The following is a 16,571-nucleotide window of genomic DNA, read 5'->3' as shown; positions in this document are numbered from 1 at the left end:
CTGGGGGGATTTGGCTGGTGCCTTTCCCTGTGTGATACATGAGTGGCTCTGGGAGCATTCATGCAATCTAGATGGGTGTTGGGTCTCCACATGGAGTTGTGCTGACTGATAACAGCACCTAGAGTGGTTTGCTGCTGGTCACTAGCAAGGCATTGTGAGAGAGAGCCCAGGCTGGAGAGAATTAAGGAGGCACAGTGGTCCCACAGTCCCAGGGTGCAACTTGGGGAACCCATCACACAAGCATTACCTTGTCACAGGCCATTTGCTTAGAGTCAGATCTAATATAGTGAAGGGAAAGGCTGCTGCGTTTAGCATTCAGTCAGAACCTCCCTGCTCCAGAGTTTCTAGAAACAGACATCTCACAATGTTGGCTATAGGGCTTCAATTTTTACTAGAGGAAAAGGCCCAGTTGTGAAACCCTTACTCATAATAATGAACACTTACTCACATAAGTAGTCCTATTAAAGGAAATATTGATCACACTACACATGTAAGTGCTCATCAACATGAGTAAGAGTTCTTCGAGTGCTTGTTCTTGTCCATTCCAATCAGGTATGCATATGCTGTGTGCACGCCAGCTGGAAGATTTTTCCCTTAGCAGCGTCCATAGGGTTGGCCTGGGTGCCCCCTAGAGTCACGCCTTCATGGCACCCAATATAGGGCCCTGCCGACCCCCCACCTCCTCAGTTCCTTCTTACCACCGGAGATGGCTAGCTAGAACAATGGTTCTTGCTTTGCAAACTCTTTTGGCAGTGTCCTCTTCAGTTTTGATCATAAAATAGTGTAAATAGTTTGTTAGTTTGTAGTCATAGTTAGTTGTTGTAGTTGTTTTGATTCTTGGGGGGTTACCCGCCCCCCCCCCCCAACGTGTCCCCAGTTCTGGGGTATTCCCAGGTCCCCAGGGTTCAAACTCTGCGAGGACTGTGGCACGTTTATATCCAAGAATGACCCACATTCTTCTTGTCTGCAGTGCCTCAGGGAGAGCCACCGAAAGGACAAGTGCAGGATCTGCAAGGGTTTTCCTCCTAGAACCCTTAAAGACTTAAGATTCTGCTAATGGAAGCGGCACCCCGGCCATATTCCGACCTGGGGTCCACAGAACCTGTGCCAAGCACTTCCTCATTGGTCCGCAGTGCTCCAGCACCAATGGTGCGCGAGCCAGTGCTAAGCAAGGACCCTAAGGTCTCATGGCACTGCCATGTCTCCGCCCATAAAAAACTCTCTTCGGTGCGGCATCGTTCTCAGTCTCCGGTGCCACAAAAGAAGAAATGGCCAGAGCAGGGTCAGTCTCCCCCTCTAAAGACCAAGGAACCTGCGCCTTGAGCCAGACCACCTAATCTCTCCAGCCCTCTAGGGTCTCGTTGACTCCTTTCCCGTCTGGGGTTCAGGTGAGGTTGAACCTTCAACAGTCCCCAGACCGCCAAGGTGATCACCTCCAGCTCCCCTTGATGCTGGAGGCATTTGAGGCAGCCAAGGACCTTATACACTTCACGGCGCTGTCCTCCCCACAGAGGAGAGACAAGTTGCCAGTGACTGCACGGCCCCAGTTTCAATCAAGGGGCAAACCAGCAATGATGGTGTGCCAATCCCCATCTCCGGCGCACCTCTCCCTTACACTGTCCACCCACGCAGGGGTGCCACACTGGTCCCAAACCTCTCGGCACCGCTCTCTGACAGCCCAGAGTACCGCTCCTCCATGGTCCTCCTACTCGGAGACCTCGGACGTGGAGGCGGAGTCCTATCGCTCTGATAGGACCAAGAGCAGGAGGTCCAGATCTTGCCGCGACCACCAGCCCTACCCAACACCATGGCCTCCACAGTGGCAGCCTTCAACGCAGTGGCCCTTTTGGACTCACTGGGCTTATCAACAAAGCCAGGGACAGGCCCAGGGCCCAAGATCCAGGTAGGCATCGGTGTCCTTGGCATCCTTTGCCCTCACACAGGCACCACCGGCACCACCATCAGAAGTGCTGACACTGCTGTTGTCCCCTACAGCTCTGGCACTGACCTGCCCATCAGCAGCACCACTAGTGGCTACAGCATTGATACCACCGGCGTCGATTATATCAGCACTGCAGGCACCAACAACTTCAGCACCACCTGTCTCGGCACTGATATTTCCGCCCACAGAGACCCCGGCACCACAACCTTTGGAATACCACGTGCCGCGAGACCTACAGGGTGCTGAAGGGAGTGAGCAGGGTCCGCTGCCAGGCCTCTCCTCCTCATCCTCCTCAGATGAAGCTGTGGAGGGGACATCAATGGTGCCAGCTCTGGAGGATAACAGGATACTCCAGCAGCTCTTATGTTGAGCTTCCCAGAACCTGGGCATACAGGCGGAGGGAGGTGGTGGAGGAATCTGACCCAGTTGTCGACATCCTTACACCCTCCGGTCCCTCTCGTATGACCTTGCCCCTAATAAAGATGATTACAGAGACAATAAAAACCCTGTGGCAGACCCCTGCATCCCTGGCCCCTACGGCTAAGAGGAATGAGAGGCGATACTTTGTCCCTTCTAAGAGATATGAACATTTATACACCCATTTATACACCCCAGACTCCCTGATGGTTGATGCAGCCAATCAGTGAGAGCGCCAGAGCTACCAGGGCTAAGAATAGGGAAGCAAAAAGACTTGACCTTTTCGGCAGGAATGTCTATTCCACTGGGAGACTACAACTCCGCATTGCAAATCAACAGGCCATTGTGAGCAGATACGCACACAACACCTGTGCTGCGATGGCCAAGTTTGCGGAGCTGCTGCCACAGGACTCTTGCACAGAGTTCTCGGCATTGGTGGAGGAGGGAAAGCTGGTCTCCCGAGATTCCCTATGGGTGGCATTGGATGCAGCAGATGCAGCCTCACACACAATGGCCATGGGGGTTGTAATGAGGAGGGAGTCCTGGTTGCAGGTCTCTGGCTTGCCCTATGAGGTCAAGCAAACAATCCAGGACCTCCCCTTTGAGGGTTCGGCCCTCTTTTCTGATAAGATGGATAGGACTCCATAGTCTGAAAGACTCAAGGTCACCCTTAGATCTCCATACACCAGCCACTCAAGGCATTTCCGGCCACAGCCTCCATCTAGGTTCTACCACCCTCAGAACCGCCAGGACACTCCTCGTAGGAATAGTCTCAGCTGCTCTTTTCATGGCCACAAGTGGTCCCCCCAGCCGGACATAGTGAGCTCAATCTTCCAACACTGGGGCTTTCCCCAAATAGACTTGTTCACCACAATGCAACAGAAGGTGTCAGCTATTCTGCTCCTTCCTGAATCACAGCCCTTGCTCCATCACAGGTGCGTTCCTACTTCTGTGGGGAGGCCGTCTCATATACACATTCCCGCCGGTTCCTCTTGTTCACAAGGTGCTCCTCAAGATCCACAGGGACTGAGCCCTAGTGATATTGATAGCTCCAGCCTGGCCATGCCAGCACTGGTTTACATCGCTCCTGGAAATGTCTGTGGCAACTCCGGTCACCCTACCACTTGTCCCAGACCTAATCATGCAGGATCACGTCCACCTCCGGCACCCAAACCTCGACTCGCTCCACCTCACTGCGTGGAAGATCCATGGCTGAACACGGTGGAGCTGTCCTGCTCTGATTAAGTCGGGCAAGTTCTCCTTGGCAGTAGAAAGCCCTCCACAAGGGCAACATACCTTGCCAAGTGGAAGAGGTTCTCCATCTGGTCAGAGCAGCACCATCAGTCGCCAACACTCGCCATTTATACTGGACTACCTCCTCCATCTTAAGCAGCAGGCACTATCCATGTCATCAATAAGGGATCACTTGGCCGCCATCCCACCTTCCATCTGGGCGCAGATGGCTACTCAGTCTCCGCGAACCCGATGGTCAGTCGTTTCCTTAAAGGTTTCAACAGACTATACCCCCAAAGTGGGACAGCATATCCCAGCTTGGGACCATAATCTAGTCCTTTCCAGACTTATGAGTCTACCATTTGAGCCACTGGCGACGTGCTCCCTGCTTTCTCTCTCATACAAGGTGGCATTTCTGGTGGCGATAACCTCAGCTAGGAGAGTGTCGGAGCTCAGCCCCCTTACACTGTATTCCATAAGGACAAGTGTGACGGGTTGGATCACAGAAACCCCCTTGGGAGTTGCCACCTGATGTGCCAAGACTACCTCTGCTCCTGTTTTCCCTGCCAACTCAGGACTCCAGCACCCTGTCTTGCTAAGCCAGACACTCCCGTCTGCTTCAACAAAGACCCAGGGTCTGAATTACTTGCCCCAAAGCTGCAGGTTTACCTGAAAACAGCTCACAGAAGTGTGCTTGTCTTTAGCACTTAGATGCCCAACTGCCAGTGGGGTCTAAACTCAAATAAATCTGTTTTACCCTGTATAAATCTTATGCAGGGTAAACTCATAAATTGTTCGCCCTCTATAACACTGATAGAGAGATATGCACAGTTGTTTGCTCCCCCAGGTATTAATACATACTCTGAGTTAATTAATAAGTAAAAAGTGATTTTATTAAATACAGAAAGTAAGATTTAAGTGGTTTCAAGTAGTAACAGACAGAACAAAGTAAAATAAAATAAAATGTGCAAATCTGTGTCTAATCAAACTGAATACAGATAAGATCCTCACCAGTTCCAAAATGCTCCCTTTTACAGACTAATCTTCTTTTAGCCTGGGTCCAGCAATCACTCACACGCCCTGTAGTTACTGTCCTTTGTTCCAGATTCCTTCAAGTATCCTGGGGGGTTGAGAGGCTCCTTCTTTAGCCAGCTGAAGACAAAATGGATGGGTCTCCCATGGGTTTAAATAGACTTTCTCTTGTAGGTGGAGACCCCCCCTCCTCACTCCTATGCAAAGTCCAGCTCCAAGATGGAGTTCTGGAGTCACCTGGGCAAGTCACATATCCATGCATGACTCACAGTCTTTACAGGCAGAAGCCATTGTCCACATGGTATCTTGTATGTCTCCAGGAAGACTTCTTATGTGGATTGGAGCATTCCAATATACATTGTTCCCCAAGTGCTTCCTGATCGGGTACTTAACCTTGCGAATTCCTTCCTAAAGAAGCTGACCAAATGCCTCACAATGCTTACTTAGAAATCAAGCAAGTATACGGCCAATATTCTTAACCTCAAGTACAAAATGATATATGTGTTCAAATAGGATGAATAGATATAGTAGACCATAACCTTTACAGAGATATGTTACATGGCACAGGCAGCACAAAACATATTCCAATTATGTCATATTCCCATAAAGCCTTATGGGAGGTACCGTCACAACAAGGTTCAGCTCAGACCTCAACCGGCTTTTCTCCCTAAGGTTGTCTCCCAGTTTCATATCAACCAGCACATCTTCCTCACAGTATTCTATCCTAAGTCGCATTCCAGCAGCAGGGAGCAGAAGCTTCACTCATTGAATATCCGCAGGACACTAGCCTTCTATATCGAGACAAAGTCCCTCCAGTTATTCGTGGCAGAGGCAGATAGAATGAAAGGACTCCCTGTCTCATCACAACCTATCTCGTCATTGATTGTGTCATGCATTTGGGAGTGTTACAACTTGGCGAAGATGCCCCCTCCGCCGATCACCATGCACTCCACCAGGCCTCTTCAGCAGCTTTCCTGGCACAGGTCCCCACACAGGAAATCTGCAGGGCAGCAACATGGTCATCTATACACACTTTCATGATGCACTATTCAATCACTCAACAGGCCTTTGGATGAGCTGTGCTCCAATCAGTGGATGACTCTGACCCCACCTCCTGAACTTTGGCTTGTGAGTTACCTGATTGGAATGGACATGAACAAGCACTCGAAGAAGAAAAATGATTACTCGCCTTCTCATAACTGTTGTTCTTTGAGATGTGTTGTTTATGTCCATTCCAATACCCACCCTCCTACCCCTCTGTTGGAGCAGCTGGCAAGAAGGAACTGAGGGGGTGGGGGGCCAGCAGGGCCCTATATTAGGCGCCATGAAGGCACAACTCCAGGGGGTGCTCAGGCCAACCCTACGGATGCTGCTAAGGGAAAAATCTTCCAGCTGGCATGCACGCAGTGCACACACACCTGATTGGAATGGACACGAACAACATATCTCAAAGAACAACAGTTATGAGGTGGTGAGTAACCGTTTTTTCCAGAATTTTGCCCTTAGAAAGTGATGTGACTGAAAATAAGCCTACAGCCACTATCAAAACACATATGGCCCAGATCTAGAGTTGTAAATTGATTGAGCTCCATTGAAGGTAATGTAGCCACATGTATTTACACCAGCTAATGTTAACCAGTTAAAATTATGGCCCATAATTCTGCACTATCCTCTGTTTCCCCTGAAGCAACTAATATCACTAATTTATGTCTGCTGGTCAGAGCTGCTGCCTTAGCCAAAGCAACAAAACCCAAGCAGAACTTATTTTGGAACATTTAAGTTTAATGTTAAATAAAATATAAAAATCATCACGGGTAAAGTTTTCAGATGACACAAAAATGGGGGAGTGTAAATAATGCAGAGGACTAGTCACTGATGCAGAGTAATCAGGATGGTTTGGTAAATTGGGCACAAGCAAACAATATGAGTTTTACTACAGCCAAATGTAAACGCATATGTAGTCTTTTGGTGGACTACAGTTCACTTCATTGCCCTTCTCCAGTGCCTAAAAATACCCCAACTCCCATAGAAAAGCAGCTGGAGACCCAGAATTCAGTCTCTAAGGATTTTCAGCAAGGATTGCACAAGGTCAACCTCCCCACATTCAAGTCCCCAAAAGAACAAAAGGAATGAACTTAATTAAGTACCAACTCTATAAATCTTATGATAAAGAAACATAATTAATAAATTTAACAATAATACATTTAATTTTTACAACATAACTTAGTTATTTTATAATCTACACACATTATCTTCAGTTATACATAAATTAAAAAAACCCACAAAAACACAGTGAGAAGAAACTCAGAGTTCCCAAAAGCTTAGACTGATTTCACCTGAATCTCAGAGTCTTTGATCATTAAATCTATACAGTCTGCTGAGTTAAAAGCAACATCTTCCCTCCATTTGCTTGTAGGAATCTTCAGTTGGAATCCATGCAGACTCTTCCTTTCCTCTAATCACTGTTAGCCAGTCCTCTAACTGATGAACCAACCACTCAGTTAAGTATATTGATTATTTAAAAAAAAATCTGTTACAAGAAAATACAAAACTGAGAATAGCAAAATATAAATGACTCTTTCCCCATTATCACATTTGAAGAAAAGTTGGTGAATCAAACTAGTTGAGACAATTTAACTAAAACATTTTGGCTAAAATCAAACATTCAAATTATAAAATTAAAATAAAAAAAATATTTTTTCTTCCCAATTTCCCCTTTTTATAATTAACACTGGCCACGCTTCCCTGTTGGAGGGTTAACAATATCATTAACCTGCTGCAAAATGCTTCAGAGTTAGGGCCAATAGCCTGCTTTCTTCTCCTGAGCTCAGCTTCTCCAAACTCATAAAGGGCATATGGACTTTTGTAAGGCAGCTGCCTTGACTGCTTTCCCTCATGGAGTCTGATCCACAGGGAACCTATTGGAGCATACCCAAAACTACCAAACCCAATTCCAGAAACTTCTGGATGTGGAGTGCTAAATCCACCTAGTAACAATGACCCAGACACAACTCACTCCTACCCAGCCCCCTGCCATAGATCTCTTAAAGAGATATCCCCCTACTAGGCATGTGGTTTACACATACATCTAGGAACGAAGAATGTGGACTATGCTTACAGGATGGGGGATGCTATCCTGGGAAGCAGTGACTTGGAAAAAAGTTATGGGGGTCATGGCAGGGGTGTAGCCATGGAGGGGTCTGGGGGGGCCATGGCCCACCAACTTAGCATCCAGGCCCACCCTACAGCCCTGGCTCTGCTCTGACCCCAGAGCTTGCCCCCTTCTGCCCACCTGCCCTGCCAGGGCGTGGGGTCAGGGTGCGGAGGCTTGTCCCACTCTGCCTGCCCACTTAGCATTCCTGCTGGGGACTGGGAGCTTGTCCCACTCTGCCCATCCGCTCGGCGCTCCAGCTGGGGAGCAAGGTAAGGGCGCAGGGGCTTGCTCCACTCCACCCACCTGGCACTCCTGCCAAGGCCAAGCAGGTGGAGTGGAGCAAGTCCCCGGACCCTGACCCCCGCCCACGCTGGAGCATTGGTGGGGCACGTGGAGTGAGCAAGCCCCCATGCTCCCACACTATGTCTTGGCAGGTGCGCCAGGTGGAAGCGCCCATTTTTCCGGGGCCCTGGAAGCACACATTTTTCTGGGGCCCCAGGTTGGCCCAGTGGCTTGTCCATCACTGGGAGAAGGGCAAGAGAATGGGCAGGCAGTGGCGGTAGAGGAGATCTTCAAAAAAGGTGGAGCCAGGCCTTCTGTGGGGTGATGGGAGATGGAAGGGAGCCGGGAGCCGGGAACAGAAGCCAGACATGCTGGAGAGCAGCATCTCCTCCTGGGGATGGGTGCACACCTGGGGCTGTACGGGGTGGGGAGAGATGGGCCCCCCATTCCTCCTGCCCCCCCATAATTGCCTGCCCACCCAAAATATCCCATGCTGGCTATGCCACTGGATCATGGTTGATAATCAGCTGAACATGAGCTTCCTGGGCAATGCTGTGGCCAGCAGGGCTAATGCAGTCCTTGGATGCATAAACAGGAATCTCAAGCAGGAGTAGAGAGGTTATTTTAGCTCTGTATTTAGCACTGGTGTGACTGCTGTTGGAATACTGTGTCCAGTTCTGGTGTCCACAGCATAAGAAGGATGCTGATAAATTGGAGAGGGTTCAGAAAAGGACCATGAGAGTGATAAAAGGTTTGGAAAACACACTTTATAGAAACTCAGTTTATTTAGATTAATAAAGAGAAGGTTAAGTACCTATACTGGGAACACAGTCTATAAGTATCTACTTCCATTGTTCGTGGCTTGAGATTCTGGAGAGGCAGATCTAACATACTGGAAACCAATATAGCATATGCAGACTTGCCAATATAGTTGGGGACAGTTTATAGTTATCTATCTGAATGGGTGTGCAAGGAAGGGACAGTGCACCAGAAACCTCCCATTTGCCATCTTGTATGCCCTGTGCAGGTCTCCCTGACAGTTAGGATGACCAGACATCCCATTTTTAAAGAGACAGTCCCGTATTTAAGCCCTCCTGCAAGTGTCCCGACTTTTTTTTTAAAACGGGCAAATTATCCCATATTCTCTGTCTCCCCCACATCAGTACTGGTGGTTCCTGTTGCTGGCCAGATCCATGCTTTCCAGACACCCATCCACCAGTGGTGAGTGGGTGGGGTCCAGTGGCCAATGAATGGGGTGGGTATGCAAGCGTGGTGGTGGGGCAAAGATGCAGCATGCGGGACTGGCTGCTCCCCATGCTGGTCCATCAACACAATCCCTGCTGCATGTTGGCTCTCGTCTAGCAGAGCCGCACCCCCTCCATCCCATTTTCGGCCCAAACTTGCTGCACACTGCGAGCTACGGTGGTTGATGATTGCGGGCAGGTGCCAGGCAGCGGCAGGTTATGTGTCGCCTCTGCTGCTCACCCATCAGCCATTTATGTGCTCCCCCTCTCACTGTCCTCTCCCTGCTTTGCCCCTTAGCCCACGCCCCCAGCCCTGTTGCTCCTCCATATTCCCTCTGGCTAGCAGGCTCCTTTTTCCCCCCACTGCCCCTGGCTGGGCCAGCGCTCCGGGAAAGCCCAAGACACTCTGGCCCAGGATACTGGCCAGGAATAGTTAAGCCCTGCATTTGCCAAAGTCCCACTGTGATGTTCCCCTCTGGTATTATCTGGACCAGTGATCTGCTAGGTCACTCCAATCCTTGACTCTGGGAGCCAGCCTTACCCTGATCTTCTGTGAGAACGTCCACTCCTGGGCTGTTCACACACAGCCTCTGGCATGTAAGCTGCTCCTTGGACACTAGCCAATATCTCTGGTCCCAGATACAACCCCAGGAACCTCTGTCTTGCAGTGTCCAGTTATGCCCGCTGGACGCTGCAAGCTCATATGAGTTCATCAATTTAGCAAAGAAATTGATATGTGGGCTTGTTATCCCAAGGGGAGTCTCTGATGTGCTTTAAACCAAAGGCACTGCTTCAGGTAAAGCAAGCAAACAAACAGATTTATTAACTACAAAGATTGATTTTAAATAATTATAAGTCAAAGCACAAGAAGTCAGATTTGGTCAAATGAAATAAAAGCAAAACACATTCTAAGCTGATCTTACACTTTTGATGTCCTTACAAACTTAGATGCTTCTCACCACAGGCTGGCTGGAAGGGGGTGACTCACTCGAGAGTACAACAGACCCTTTTGTTGCTCCCAAGGTCAGTGTCCTTTGTTCCTGTGAGGCTGGGCTGTGTTTGTCGCAAAAATGCCCTGCTGAGGTGAGACCTGCCTCTCTACTCTTGGAGAGTTTTTGCCTGGGCTTATTTTAAGCCATGAAGACATATTTTCAGCCTCATAACTATATGCATGAAATTACAACCTATAATATCACAATAACATTGCTGTAACAACAATTACTATAACATCACTATAACAACAATACTCAGTACATCATGAGCCTTCCGAAGACACCCGACATGACAAACTTTGCATTGTATACCACACAATCATTTTACAAGGATGAACATGGGGGTACTGAGTGGTCCCCTGAGGTACAGAGCATCACACCTCCACAGTGCTGGCATGGGGAAGCCTCTCCATGCCTCAACTAAGCTCTGGAGTGGTGGTGGTGTGGGGGAAGGGATTTCCAGTCTGTTTATGCCCTGACCCTGCAGGCTCCACAGCAGCTCCCCTAGCAGGGGCTTAGCAACCTCTTCACCCCACCCTCACCCTTGGTCCTGCCCCCAGGGAACATGGGGCTGCTCTGTCCTGTCCCTTTGGCACTGTCTTCTGCTAAGCCACCTCTCGGGCCAGGTTCACTGAAGCCCCTATAGTCATGTTCCCTGGGCCCTGGTGCACAATGCATCCTTAGGGCTTAACATCTTCCTGCCCACACTGTAGCTGAGGGACAGGAGTCAACTGGATTATGTCAATGGCCAGCAGCAGCATGGAGGTGTTAGCAGCCTTTCGACACTGTGTGTGCAGGAAGAGACAAGCTGCTTCCAGCCACAGGGGTTGGGGGAGAAGAGATGAGCTCTGCAAAGACATGGGCTAGGTCATCCCTTCTCCCTCCCTCCGTCCCCTTCCTCCCACACAGTGCCAAAAGGATGCTGCTGGTCACATTCTGGTGTGAACCCAGACAGAAATCTGGGGGGGGGGGCATATGACTCTGCATGACCCCCACCAGTGTACTCTCTAATTTTTCCCATGCATGTGGGGCCTGAATTTTGTTATGTGCACCAATATGGAGATGATGTGTCATACATCACCTCCACATTAGTGCACATAACAAAATTAATGTGGCGGGTGAGGCTGAGGGGTTCGGATTGTGGGTGGGGGTTCAGGGCTGGGGCAGAGGATTGGGGTGCGGGGCGGGGTGAGGACTCCGGTTGGAGGAGCGGGCTCTGGGGTGGGGCTTGTTACCAGATTTGCTCGTTACTTTGGGGTATGCTCATTTATTAGGGTTATTCTTCTGCGGTGGGGGGAGGTTCTGTAATTCTATCAATGTACTGCTTGTGTCACTTGTGTTCTCATACAGAGCTCTACTTCTCCCTGCTGCAAGTTCTCTCCCAGTGGAGCTATCCTGCAGGACCCAGGTTCCCCAGGGCTGGGTTCTTCCAGCCCCAGAATCAGACAAACAGCACACACACACACACACACACACACACACACACACACCAGAGTGCATCTGAGAGGACCAGGTTAATCAGCACTCCCAAGTTGACTCCTTATATGTTCCTGGACTCAGCAGGCTGGGTTGAGTAGCATTTCCCTGTCTGTCATAGGCCCTTGGATTCAGCAGCTGGGTTGAACAGCACCTCCAAGCTGCCACACTTATATGTCCCAGGTTCAGCATGTCCCTATCCCCACTTTCATGCTACAATTGTTCTGGTAGTAACCCACTTGATAAGCAAACCCCATGGATTTTTGGGTGCTGCAGGGATCTTTTAGCTTAGGTACGAGGACCATTTGCTGCAGAGCAAATGAGGAAGCCAAAAAACAGCCACGAGGGGGAGAGAGAGAGAGAATAAGAGACAGAAGCAACCAGCTTAGCCATGAAAGTTATTTATTGCCAGGTAATAACCATAGGGGAGCCAAACAAACAGAACAGTTATGATATTAAATCTAACTTAAATTTGATTATAAAAGTCAGGTTTAGAAAACTATAACTGATCACAGAAATCAGGGTCTGAAGACTATACCTAGAGTGAGAGCGAGAGAGCGAGAGAGAGAGCTGGGTTCTCACCACTCAGTGATGCTCGAATCGATTGGGGGTCTCAGGTGATAGCTGAGAACCTCCACTCCTGGAGTTGTTCACACACAGCCTCTGGCATGTAAACTGATCCTTGGATACTAGCCAATATCTCTGGTCCAAGACACAACCCTGGGAACCTCCGTCTTGCAGTGCCCAGTTATGCTATCTCACAGTAAAAACTACACTACGTTATCTCTAGAGCTGGTCAGAAACAGTTTTCCTATCCCACAAACATCTGAAAGGCAGGAATTTTTCCTGTCTCAAATCAGACAAAAAGTTGAAATCTTGAAAATATTTGTGAACTAAAAATTTTTTTTTTCTCATTTTGGTTCAGTTGAAACATTTTTTTTTTCAATTTTGACTATTTTTACAGCCTAAATTTGTTGAACCTGCCCATTCCTCACAAATATTTTTGGTTTTGATGAATTAGCATTTTTGCCAAAAAAACAGTTAGTCAAAAATTCCCATCTTGCCTTACTTATAACATTAATGGAGCTCTTGAGATTCATGAACATGTGGTCAGCTTTGAGTCTCAAGGCAACTAGAAGATGATACTTTTCCAATGGTGAAAGTGATATGTACATCTTCTCCTGGTTATTTTTGATTTTAAGACCAGGCAGTTTGGTTTATTTGTGGGGAATTATGATATTTTCCTGAACCCAAGAATAATATGTAAGAAAATTTTTCATCCTTTTGATCACACATATGTTTGGTGAGGTAAATTTGTTTGATCCCATGTGCCTTTTGGATGAATGCAAGTTTTCATATTTTACATTATTTTTAATGTCTATATTGCCTTCGAAACAGTCATACAATGCTATATACAATGGGATAACCTCTCAGTTGGTGCAATATGGAGCTGCCATAATTTCCATCCACTAAGGAACTGGCCAAAAAAACCCCAAAATATGGACAAGCAACAACAACAACAAAAAACAAGTAAAATTAAGTTAGAGACTGCTAAATCATTTCTGCCTCTACTGCATGTCCTTAGTAATCTCATGCACCTTTCATTTAAACTTCCCTGTCACATACTTGAATATACTTTATATATGTTTTCTATATTTCTTCTGCTTCAGCCTCAGAAGGTATGCAAGAGAGAACACCTCTTTCAATATTTATAATGTTAAGTCTATTTAAGGTTTGTACTATTACCCCCCCCCCCCATTTTGGGGACATTAAACTTCTATTCATGTTTTATTCTTTCGTCTTTCATGTCCCTGCAAGCTGATTAAAAAAACAGTTAGTCATAGGAGATAAACCCTTTTTATAGTGAGGAAAGAGTGAGAAGATGTTAGTTTGTTCTTTGGAAGTTCTTACCTGATAGTAGGATTTAAAGTGCCAACTGATTACCCAGTGATTCCCCATAAATAAACACTCATCTGTTCTTTAAATCAAAGGTAGGCTGTTTGCACTGTACATTACATGTTTCAAGTATGTAACAAATTATAAACATGGGATGTTGATGCTTCCTGCCCTTATTCTGTATTGTTCTGGTCTGTATGTAGCTTTAGGTGAGAAAAGTATCAGAACTCAGTCTATCCGGCCCCAGAATGTAGAGGCCCATTTACACAGGAATTCTGGATCACAAAATAGTGAGAGCTTTGTTTTAGATTGTTCCTCCCTTGTGCTTCCAAAGTTAAGAGGTTAAAATAATCTCCTGTTTCTTTGTTTCTGACAACATGATTCCAAAGGCTGTGAAGTCCATCTGTGGTAAAGCACTTAGCCACAGGCAATATGGTCTTGTTGCTTTTTACACTGCTTAGATGCTCCACAAGAGTGCTAATAAGATTAGCTCCAAGAAACTAAACATTTGACCCCTGTCTTTGTTGCAATGTTTTATTCACCGGGGAAGTGTTAATTATACAACTAGATCCAGTAGTCTTTAAAAGCTTAAGTGCCAAAGGAAGTTGTATCTTCTCTAGGGGAAGCTTCTGCCCTTGGATAAACATACACAGTTGAAATAAATGGCATGAGAAGTATTTGGCTTCTGGTGATTATGTTTTGGGCTGTAAGGGAATATACTCTTATGTTGAAGGATGGGTGTAAGCTAATGTCAGTGTTACATGTTCCCTCAGTGTATAAGTTACCACATACTGAGTTAATCTAATTTCGATGAAGCTTTTCCTTTTTTATTCTGGGAAGTTAACATAAAAGAACATTTTATTACAAATTTATTAGAAGAACGTTGTTTTCAAATGTTGTCCAATTCTTTTAAGAGAGATCTGAGAGACACATTGTAGGTCGGATTCTCAGTTCAGGTACCCTAGTGTAGTAGAGTACAAGGTGCTTAATTTGTGCCAGGGCTTGCCTGGGCTGAAACCTAGCACCTCTAGGCTTGGCAATTCAAGTCCCGGCACATCTGGGCTTGCTGCTATGAATGTAAAAAAAAATTGCTTGAGCCTGGCACCTCTTTCATTACAAATTAAGCACTGAGAGTAGGGAATCAGTTCTGATATAGACCTGAAGGGTGACATCAGCTATTTCCATTCTGTGCCAACACCACTACATAAAAGTACAAGCAAATGAAAAAGTATTTCCTTTATTTTCATTGCTACTATCTGAAGTGCCCAAAAAAATGTAGCGTCACTGGAGCCATAAGGAAGGTATTTCAATTTCTCAAATAAATATGCGTAAGTTTGGTGCATTCTCCAGTAACAGAAGAGTGAGAAGGAAACTGGCTGAAAATAGCCATAGTTTTTTCAGTTCTCCTGTTTCTGATTACTATAGTGTCACCAACTTTCACAATTTCATTGCGAGTTTCATGGTATTTGGTGTTTTCCTTAAAGCACCAGCTCCTGGTGTCAGGTGATTACATGAGAATATCAGATTTGAAAAAAACTTGGGTTTTTAAATCTGTTCTATGTGACTCTCAGACCAAGTTTGTCAAAAAGGATAACTAAAGTTCATCCGCTTTTCAAGTGTCTAGACTCACCTTCCTCCAGTTCTGTCTACACTGAAAATACATTATCTTACAAATCCTGAAATTATGTCCATGAGTCATTAGTTATAAGCTACGTTTTGAAAAAGTAGATTTAAAATGTCTTGTTATGCAATGTTGGGTTTGACCCTATGCCTGATATTCTTCATAGAGATATGCTTATGTTATGAATATGGTATAACTAAGATGTGTTTTAGGGTGAGAATTTGCTACTAGTAACCAGTTAATTTAGTGGCTTAAGTTTAGTTTGCATGTTTTGTTTTATTTGCTCAGTAATCTACTTTGATCTGTTGGCTATCCCTTATGATCACTTTAAATTTATCCTTTGTAGTTAATAAACTTGTTTTGTTTTCTAAAACCCAGTTTGTGCAATTCATAACTGGGGGCAGGGAGGGCAAAAAGCTGTGCATATGTTCCTTCACATTGAGGAAGGGAGCAAATGTTGTGAGCTTATGCTATACAGTTTTCTGTGCAGCACAAGACAATACAATTCTGGGTTTACACTCCAGAGGGGGAGTTCATTTGAATGCTGGACAATTTCCTAGCTGAATCTTCCCATCCAGAGCTGACTGCAGACTCTGTGTTATTCTACACTTGGCTGTTTCCCTACCGGTGTGTGTGCTGGAGGAGGCCGGAGAGCCTGGCTCAGCAAAACAGTGTAAGGGAGCCCAGGCTGGTGGAGCAGGCACACTCAGTGAAACCCCTGGAAGGTGGGGGAGAAGAGTCCAACCTGTCACAGTGGCGCAGCAAGCAGGGTCATGTGCACAGCTTATTGCTCTGAGACACTGGTGGTGATTTTAAGTGAGTTTTAAGTGTGTTGGCTAGAGAACAGATAAAGTGGTTACTGGTTTGTTATTTTCTGTTTGCTTATTTAGCACAAGGGAGGTAGGGACAGGAAAAGTAGGGAAATGAGTGAAAGTGAAGCTACCAAAAAGTTGGAGCTTTTGCAGATGATTTTGAACACCAAGCATCTATTAGGAATAAATCACAGGCAGAGGGGTTTGAGTTTGGTGGGAAGCAGGATTCTCCCATAGAAGAAGGAGGATGGATGGGGGGCTGGACACTCACCTGCCCAAGTTCATTCCTCCAGTCCTCATCCCAGATCTCCTGAAAAAACACCTTGGCTCTTCTGCTATCATTGTAAATCCACTGAGCACCTGAGGAATAAATGCCCTCTGCAGAATGGGACCAGGCAGCAGGCAACTCATGGAAATGCTGTTACCCAGAGCACAGAGGCACCTCAGGCAATTGCCATTTATCATACAGG

The sequence above is a fragment of the Chrysemys picta genome, chromosome 3, assembly GCF_011386835.1.
Source record: "Chrysemys picta bellii isolate R12L10 chromosome 3, ASM1138683v2, whole genome shotgun sequence".
NCBI lineage: Eukaryota > Metazoa > Chordata > Testudines > Emydidae > Chrysemys > Chrysemys picta.
This window is presented reverse-complemented; position numbering follows the sequence as displayed.